Source organism: Heliangelus exortis, chromosome 5 (genome assembly GCF_036169615.1).
Source record: "Heliangelus exortis chromosome 5, bHelExo1.hap1, whole genome shotgun sequence".
Lineage (NCBI taxonomy): Eukaryota > Metazoa > Chordata > Aves > Apodiformes > Trochilidae > Heliangelus > Heliangelus exortis.
This window is the reverse complement of record NC_092426.1, coordinates 38,939,871-38,948,221: the sequence shown is the minus strand read 5'-3', so window position 1 is coordinate 38,948,221 and position 8,351 is coordinate 38,939,871. Positions and strand designations below refer to the sequence as shown.

Here is an 8,351-nt window from a genome sequence, read left to right as displayed (position 1 = left end):
CTTCCCGTCCCCCGCGTGTCTCCGGCCGGGCCGGGCCGGGCGGGGGCGCGCGCGGCGGCGTGTCGGGAGCGCGCCGCAGGCAGGCAGGCAGACAGGCAGGGAGGCCGGCGGCGGAGGGATCTCGGAGAACGGTGCTGCGGCCGGGCCGGGTGAATGGGATTGAAGAAGAGTTCAGCTTCTCGGCTTGTTTTTGTGTCACAGTTTCTCTCCTCCTGCGCCTCTCCGGCTTCGTGCCTCCCTCCCCGCCCGTCCCCTCCTCTCCGCCGCAGGAGGAGCCCCCCGCGGAGAGGGGGAAGGAAAAGGACCCCACAGAGGCGAGAGCGAGCGAAGAGGAGGAGGAGAAGGGACCAACCTACCATCTTCCACTCCTCGCTTAGCTTAAAGAAAGTGAGAGGAGGAGAGAGAGAGAGGCGCCCAGAAGAGGGGGACAGGGAGGCCCGGAGGAGCGGCGGCGCCGGCACCTTCCCCTTATGAAGAAGAGTCCTCCCCCTCACAGAGAGGTCCTGCCAGGGGGACCCCGGCCGGCCCGCAGCAGCACCGCCGCCAGCAGGGTGTAGTATCCCACCTTTCGGATTCGCCTCCTCCTCCTCCCTGCCCTCCCCCCCCCCTCGCCCCCCCCTTTCCCCCCCTCTCCGTTACCGGGGTGCCGTCGTCCCCCCCCTCCCGCGCCCCCCCCGCCGCCGCGGGGCTGGGGGAGCCCAGGATGGCGGCGGCTTGCCCCGCACTCTCCAGCCAACTTGGCTATGAAGAGCAGCAACTTCGCCGCGGCCCCCGCCCCTCCCTCGCAGGGGGTGGTGGTGGGGAAGAGCGGAGCGTCCCGGGGCGCCGCCGCGGCCCCCCCAGCCTCCCCGGCGGGCGCAGGCAGAAGTTTGCGAGCGGGAGCGGGAGAGGTGGAGGAGGGTGATACTTGGGGTAAAAGGAGGAGGTGACACATTGGGGTTGGGGGGAGGAGCAGGGGAAGGAGATGACACATTGCACTGGGGATGGGGTGGGGGAGGGAGGCTTATCCCCTCCCCTCCGGTTTCCTTCAGGATGATTATTTCCAGGCCCTTTTCTCTCCTTCGGGTCCTTCGCCGCGATGCTGTCGGGGAAGTTTTATTATCTGGAAAATGATGCTGCTTTCCGTGATGGATAATTCGTAGTATAGCTGCTGCAGCGTTTTTTTTCTCTCTCTGTCTCTCTCTTTTTTTTTTTTCTTTCCGTTTTTTGTTTGTTTGATTTTTTTATTATTTGTTTGGGGGTTTTTTTTCTTTTCTTTTTTTTTCTTTTTTTTTTTCTTCTCTGCTTCTTTTCGTTCGTCTTTGTGGCCCGAGCAGCGCCGGGAAAATTCCGTTTCTTCTGCAACTTGTTATTCTGGGGCCGGGCCTGCCCCCCCTACCCCTGGTGCTCCCTTTCCCACACAGGTACGGAGCTCGGTGCCGGGGCACCGTCGGGGTTTCCCACTCCTGCTCCGGCACTGGGGACTCCTACTTCTTCAATTTTAATTTTCTACCCCCGTCCTGTGTCTCTTTAGGTGGAGTGGGGCTGTATGTGGAACTCTGCCATTTGGTGTAGTCCTCTTGTGCATGTTCCTTTCTTAACTTGACTTTCTGCGGTGGGTGTTTTTTTTTTTGTTTTGTTTTGTTTTTTGGGTTTTTTTGGTTTTTTTGTGGTGGTGTGTTCTGTTGTTTTGTTTTCTCTTTTCTTTATTATTCTGGGCTTTGCTGTCAGTAGAGCTTTCCCCCCAACCACCTCTGCTGCAGTTTTCTGGGAGCTGGCAGGATTGTACAGCAAGGTTTTTAGATGAATTCTTATTGGATTAATGCATGGAGCTCTTCACTCAACTTCTTCTCAAGTGTCAAAAAATGAGGCTATGAACAGATGTGTTTCAATATGGAGAGATTTCCAAGTTCCTAATTCTTGGGGGTGGAGTAAAGAGTGCTATTGGAAGAGTGGCTTTTGTTTTCGATTGGTGAACAAATGTCATCACATTTCAGTCACGTGCTATAATATTCTTTGTTCAGCTATTTAAGTATGATATCTGCTACACCTGTTTCAACTTTTTAATTGTAAGTAATGGTCATTGCCTGCCAATCTTAAAATTGTGGATAGGACCACTTCCTCTTTTCCTCCCCCTGCTACTCCCTGGATGTTTGTTTGGGCCCAAACGCTGAGCTTGACAATGAACTTTTGTTCTCTGTGGGGACTGCATGTAAAAGGTCCCACTGGGAGAAATAACTTGGCATATCTTGAGAAAGTTGTGTACTGTGATGCACAGTAGGTATGAGTATGGGAAAATCAGGGGACCTGTGCTCAGTAATGTCAGGGCTATAGTAAGGGTTAAGCTCCTTTGGGCCTGTTGCTTGTTACCAGGTTAAAAGAACAGATACTCCTGTTTAGCCACGTAGACAGATAGATCTTTCTTGTTTAGCTGTAGAATTTCAGGTTTGAGAAATAAAAGGGATTGTGGCTGCCTGTTTACTTGCTTTTTTTTCCCTCTTTTTTTTCCCTAGTGCTCATTTCTAACAATGAAGACACCTGCTTAGTTTCAGTTCTGTAAGTCAGCTTCCTTTGGCTTTCCTGTACTTACCTGGAGCTAGCTGATGAGGCAGGATATGCTGTGTAATGGGGGAATGTTTAACTTTTCATCAGAGGGGCTAATTTGGAGGCTTAATTTGTGAATAAATTAACATGCTTTTCAAAGCCTTAGAAAACAAAACAAAACCCAGTCCTAGAAATCTAAAATACATTATTTCTACCCTGTCAAGGTGCAATTCTAAAACTTTTATAAAAGGCATGTTAGTGATTGTGTATAGTATAACTTCATTTATATTTAAATAATGACTTAAGATTACTAGTAAGTAGAGGGTCTTAAAGAAACAAAAAGATGTGTATAACAACCCATATTAGTTGGAGAAGTTAATTACCTCTCTTTATTAGGAAGGCCATGGGCTCTGGAAATTTTATTTCTATCTGGTTTATTTCACAATAGCTGGATGAAACATGTTTCTTTGGGGTATTTAAATTTTTTTTTTTATTTTCTAGAAGGGAATTCTGTAGCTCAGCGAAGGGAACTTTAAAACTTTAAAAAAACCTAGGTGAGTGTTTCACATGTTTTTAAAACCTTTCAGCCTTACTGTGGCAGTGAAATTAGATCATTTTAGTATAGTTACATCAACTAGGAGTTTGAGCTGATAGCAGAGGTGGTATGAAGAAACCTTTTTATTAATTGATTTCATGTTGCATAGTAGCATGTCTCATTTCAAGGCCTTAAGAAACTGGTGATCCAGCAGAAGGTAAATGCTGTACCAAGTACTTACCACCAGCTGGATGTAAACTGTGCCATACCTCAACTTTTTAGCTGTACTGACCTGACCTGACTAACAGGACTTGGAGTGGGTTCCCTTAGAGATTTTTAGTGATTTTTGGGTTAACCAACAAAGCTCCCATCTTGTATCATTCAAAATGTTGCATTAGGGGGTATTTTGTTACTAATAATGATTTTATCAGTAGTCATTGTAAGATTCCTACCTCAAAGCTTTTGATCTTTGCTCTTTTCTGCATACATCCTAAATGGGATTTGTGAGACAGAAGGTGCATTTGAAAGTAGTTTTATTCCTTTAGTGAATGAAAATCCAAAACATTCCTTCAAAGAACTTAAAAGCATAAGTAGGAAACTGAAACTTACGCTGCTCAGAGGACAATGTTTTCCAGCTTCAGCAGTTAAGATGTCTGTGTTCAGTTTAGATTTTGTAAGGATTTCTCTTCAGCCTTGGCCATTCAGCTTTAGCTGTGTTTCAGGCATGGGGCCTAAGTGGTTCTTACTCAAACTTTTTTTAGAGATGAGTATTTTTGTGTTTCTGATAAATATCACTGTAGAAATTATAATTAAAAAAAAATCCATGGACTGGGTCTGTACAAAGAAGACAATTTTCATGTGTTTTGGGCTTGTTGTTTTACTTTTTTTGGTTTTTTGTTGGTTTTTTTTTTTACTTCTAGGAAAATGTGTTTTAATGATACCCTAGAAAGTTGTGAAAATCTGTGTGCAGTTGGAAAGCTTTAATAGTCAACGTGGCTATCACTTGGTTTATTCGTGCAGTTTGTTTGGTTATAATGGTTTCTAATGAGGTAAAGTTTGTTTGTAGTGGTTATAGTTGTGCATGAACATATTGTAGCTGTTCAGTTACTTTATACTTATTCTCAGAGCCCTGAAGAACTCGATTCAGTGAAATGAATCCATGCTACTGGAATTTATTTACAACAGAGATTTCTCTTTAAATTCCAGTGTATAAGAATTTTGAATTCCAGTTTATAAGAATTTTGATGGACTGATGTTTAGTTTATGGGCATTTTGTGTGGGTACCAGAAGCTGAACATCATGTGAAAAACACATGTTGGTGACCCGACCTTTTTGCTATTGTTTTGATTTATTGTTTGTTGGTTTTTCTTGCTTAAAATCTTCCAGAAAGAACTTGGGGGTGTGATAGGGCTTTGATTTTTGAAGGGCCATTCCATAGTGATGTGAGCTGTAAAACAGATCAGCATTCAGGTGAGACTCCTTGTGTGGAAGGGGCAGTGCTAAAAACCTGTTATTAAGCTTCTAATAGTATTTCTTCACTGTCCCCTTCATCCTTTATGCTCACAACTGTGCAGTCACATGTGTAGCTGTACACTAGAAGTGTAAGGACTCCACAAAAGACCTGGCTCCTGTGTGTTCCTGAATTGCCCTTGTTCAATTGCTCTGTGCCAGAAAGCAGCTTACATCCTGTTTCTGATGTATTTTAACTGCACAAAGGTTATTTAGGAAGAAACCATATACTGGAAAGCTGGGGCAGTGCAGAGAAAGGTTTTGAGATGTCTGCAGAATGGAAGGGACATGATCCTTACTTCTGTACCCTGTAAATACAGAGTGAACCAAAGGATAGTTTTTGTAGGTATCTTACATTAATATTTCACTTTCAGTATAGCACAAAGCCAGTGCCTGGCTAGTGCTGGTGGTAAAGCTGTGCGTTACACAGGCAGAGAAGTTGTTTATTTACATCTGGGGCAGGGGGAACTTTGTATTTTTGGTTTTTCTTACTGCAAATACAGTCTCATTAAAGACAAACAAAAAAACCCACCACACCCCAAAAACCCAAAACAGACCCCCCCAAAAAACCCACACCCTGTGGTTTTTTTAATAGGCTTTAAATAATTGATGTATTTTACACCTTACCAAGTTCCTCACTGGAATGAAATTGATGAAGTTACAGTTTTAAGTTTGTTTGACTCTGCTTTTGTTTTGTCAAAACCTTAGGAAAGCAAGGTGTTAAGTGTAGATACAGAATGGCTATGAAATGTACAAAAATACTTAAAAATGTGCTTAGTGCTGAGGAAAAGTGCACTTGTATAGCAATCAGACAATTAGAATCACCTGTCATTGATACAGTTTTTAAAGCTGTATAAAGTCCTGACAGGTCCCTTCTCTGAGTTTGTTAGGTCTGCCCTAGCAAGGCCCCAACTGTACCACAGAATCTTAGTTGTAATACTTTGATCATTGCAGGCTTTTGAGGAAAGAATGCATTACCTGATACAGTCTTCTTTGCAGCATTTATTTTCTGTTTTACTATTTATATCTTTTTAATATCTCTGTTGGAATTACCAAGTACTCTGTGTCTTAAAAGCTCTTTGCCTAGACCTGGACCTGTTTATTCGTTGCTTCTTACCTGAGATTTCTTGTTCACTGTCATTGCAAACACTTGCTGTTTGATTAGAGGTTGTATGCTCAGAGTGTGCTTTAAAAACACACCAGAAAACATTCCCCTCCATACTGGTATCCCCCCAGCTCCAGCCTAATATTTGTTGTTACTGATGGGAATGCATTTATAGATAGCACATAGGAAATGAGGCTCTGCTTAATGTGAGCTCTGTTGCAGGCCGTGTTCATGCAGCTCCTGAGCTTTTTTAATGTCAGATTTCTTAAAATGTGTATTTTCCAGATTCTGCCCTTGCACCTGACAGTGCTACACTTGTAGGACAAAAGGGAATGTTACCAAATTCACTTCTGCAGAAATTGTGTGCCTCTCAAGTCAGGGGAATTTACCATTGTGTGTGTAATTAGAAATAGGTTTTGAATATGTAGCTGGTGTGTTTCTTGAACAGGAGTGTGGATACACAAATGGTTAAAACAGGGCCAGATTTGAGCCTGTGACTTTGAGGTGGCTTGTGCTTGGACTTCCAGGTTTCCAGGCCTGAGAGAGGAGAACTCCAGCAGGGCAGCCGAGCTTACAGTTGGTTCTGTTTCTTTTTTTTCTTCCTGCGAAATACAAGCTGTCAGTACTTGAAAGGGAGAAGGAACATTGATTCCTTCCCTTGTTCCCTTCCAACCCTGCAGATTCAAGCATCGTTAACTATGTGGATCCTGAAGGCAGAATAGTTGCAAACAGTTAATAGATAAGTGATATCCTATTGAAGCTTTAAATTATTTTTACAAAAGTTCTGAGTAATTGCAATAATTATTTTCTGATAAGCTGGCTGATAGTAACTATGGCAACAGCTGTCTTTGGCCTATGGACAGTATTGCTGTATTGACAAAACCTTTAGGTGCTCCTGAGACCTCTTGTCTCTGTAGGACAGTGCATCAGGACTGCCTTTCAGGTGACTGAAGTGTCACTGTGTTTCTGTTGAAATGGGATGCTGTCTTTCTCTTGGGTCAGTCTTGGTCTTTTTTGCATGTTTTTACAAATGCAGCCTTCTAGCCTGGAAATGCTGCAAAGACTCTCTTGTTCACAAAGATTAGTGAAACATAAATACTTAGATGAAATTATATATGCATATTATTGTTTCTTAGTACTACTGTTAACAAGCCAGAGCTCAGGGAAAAGGGAGAGAAAAGAAAGGGGGACTTAGTTGTTTTGATCCCTGGTTGTTTCCTTCCTTGATTAAAACCTCCTTAGACTGGTAGGGGGAGCTGCCCTTCCCTTTACTGAACTCAAGTACAGCCTATTTTTCTCTGAGGCCTATGCTGAGATACTGCTATATAATTTTCAACTAAGCACTGCTTCTTTTGAAAGATAGGTAAGCTCTAGCTTCAGAATGTTGTAGAAACTGAGGAAGAGATGAACTTGTTTCCAGACTACTAAATTCGGGACAGGGAGAATATGCCCTTCACCAAATACACTTCTTGTATTGATATTCAGAAGAACACTCTTTAATGTGAATAAATACAGCATTTTTAGGAGGAAAATAGTCTTGCTGCCATGGCCCATTCTGCATACTTTGAGGTAGCTGAATTGCTGATACACTTTGAAAAATCTTTGTTAGATGATGTGTATTTTTACTGAAATACTTGTCCTCTTAACTTTGGCATATGAGAACTGGATATTGATCCAGCTTGCCTCATAATTACAAGCAGTGGTCTCCCTGTATGATGTGTGTGTGTTGCTTGCTGGCCTGTGGAAACGTGCAATATGGCCTACATCTGGTCTCATCTTGAGTGAGAATGTGGTTTGTGGAAACTACAGGCCCCAGTTGTGCAGTGCTGTGTTTTTAGCTGACTGGCCTGCTAGGCTTGCAATGTACTAATGCATCCTGGGACCTGTAGTTCTCATCAGCAGAAGTTGGAAATGTGAGGTGGCAGCTGAAAGATGTTCTGGGAACTGAGTCATCAATACCTGATGTGGCTCCTAGTTGGTCAGCTTAAACCTCTGCACCTTGACTGTGTAGCAGCACATTTTTATTTACCAACCTAAGACAGTTTGTAGTAGAGCAGGGTGTTCAGGGAAAAGAAGTCTTCCAACTGCCTATGTGATTTTGTACACAGAATATATTGACATTTGTGCTAATACTTTGCTTCACCTGTGATTGCAAATATCCCTGTGGCGTTCTGGAAATTTTTCATCTTTCAAGGCAACTTGGTGGATGGAAACATTTGGCAGGAGGAGGAGGAGGAGGAGGCCTGTGGTACTGACAATATGGCTGCTGCATTCCCCTCTCAAACTGCTGCCCAACTGCCACATGGGTGTCTGTTGAAGCCAGGGTGAGTTTGAGCAGTTTGCCTGCCCGGGTCTCCTTGCTCTGCTCTGTTTCTTGAGCTCCAGTGATGACGATGTCACAGCAGCCTGAGGCAGTAGGGCAGGGGAGCTGGCTGGTGATCCTGCTGTGGGGGCTACTTACGTCATTGCTGGTTGCCATGGAGACTTGGGGTCTCAAACTCCAGTGCTGGTGTGTGCAACCAGGAGCAGAGTGTCTCTGGTGGTTTTTTGTCCGTGGTGTTTTAAACCCTGACCACCAGGCTTGAACTCACATTGAACTCGCCTGAAAGGAGGTGAAGTGTTTCCAGAGTAAGGATAGAGAATTGCTTATTTTTCATATCCCCAAGAACTGTGTGTTTT

General features: G+C 43.8%; 1 protein-coding gene across 20 annotated transcripts in view; it reads left to right on the top strand.

The window, feature by feature from the left end:
• The first annotated feature begins 69 nt into the window (after positions 1-69).
• The window catches only part of PHF21A (PHD finger protein 21A), a 130,920-nt gene continuing 122,638 nt past the window's right edge, over positions 70-8,351 (top strand). For 6 of the 20 annotated variants that reach the window (XM_071744783.1, XM_071744780.1, XM_071744790.1 and 3 more), the window contains exons 1-2: positions 115-551; positions 2,493-2,535. The gene's annotated coding sequence lies outside the window, so the exon portion shown is untranslated. Of the gene's footprint in view, positions 552-2,492; positions 2,536-8,078; positions 8,301-8,351 lie in introns of those variants that run through there. The other 14 variants (XM_071744797.1, XM_071744787.1, XM_071744795.1 and 11 more) reach the window with 9 other exon arrangements.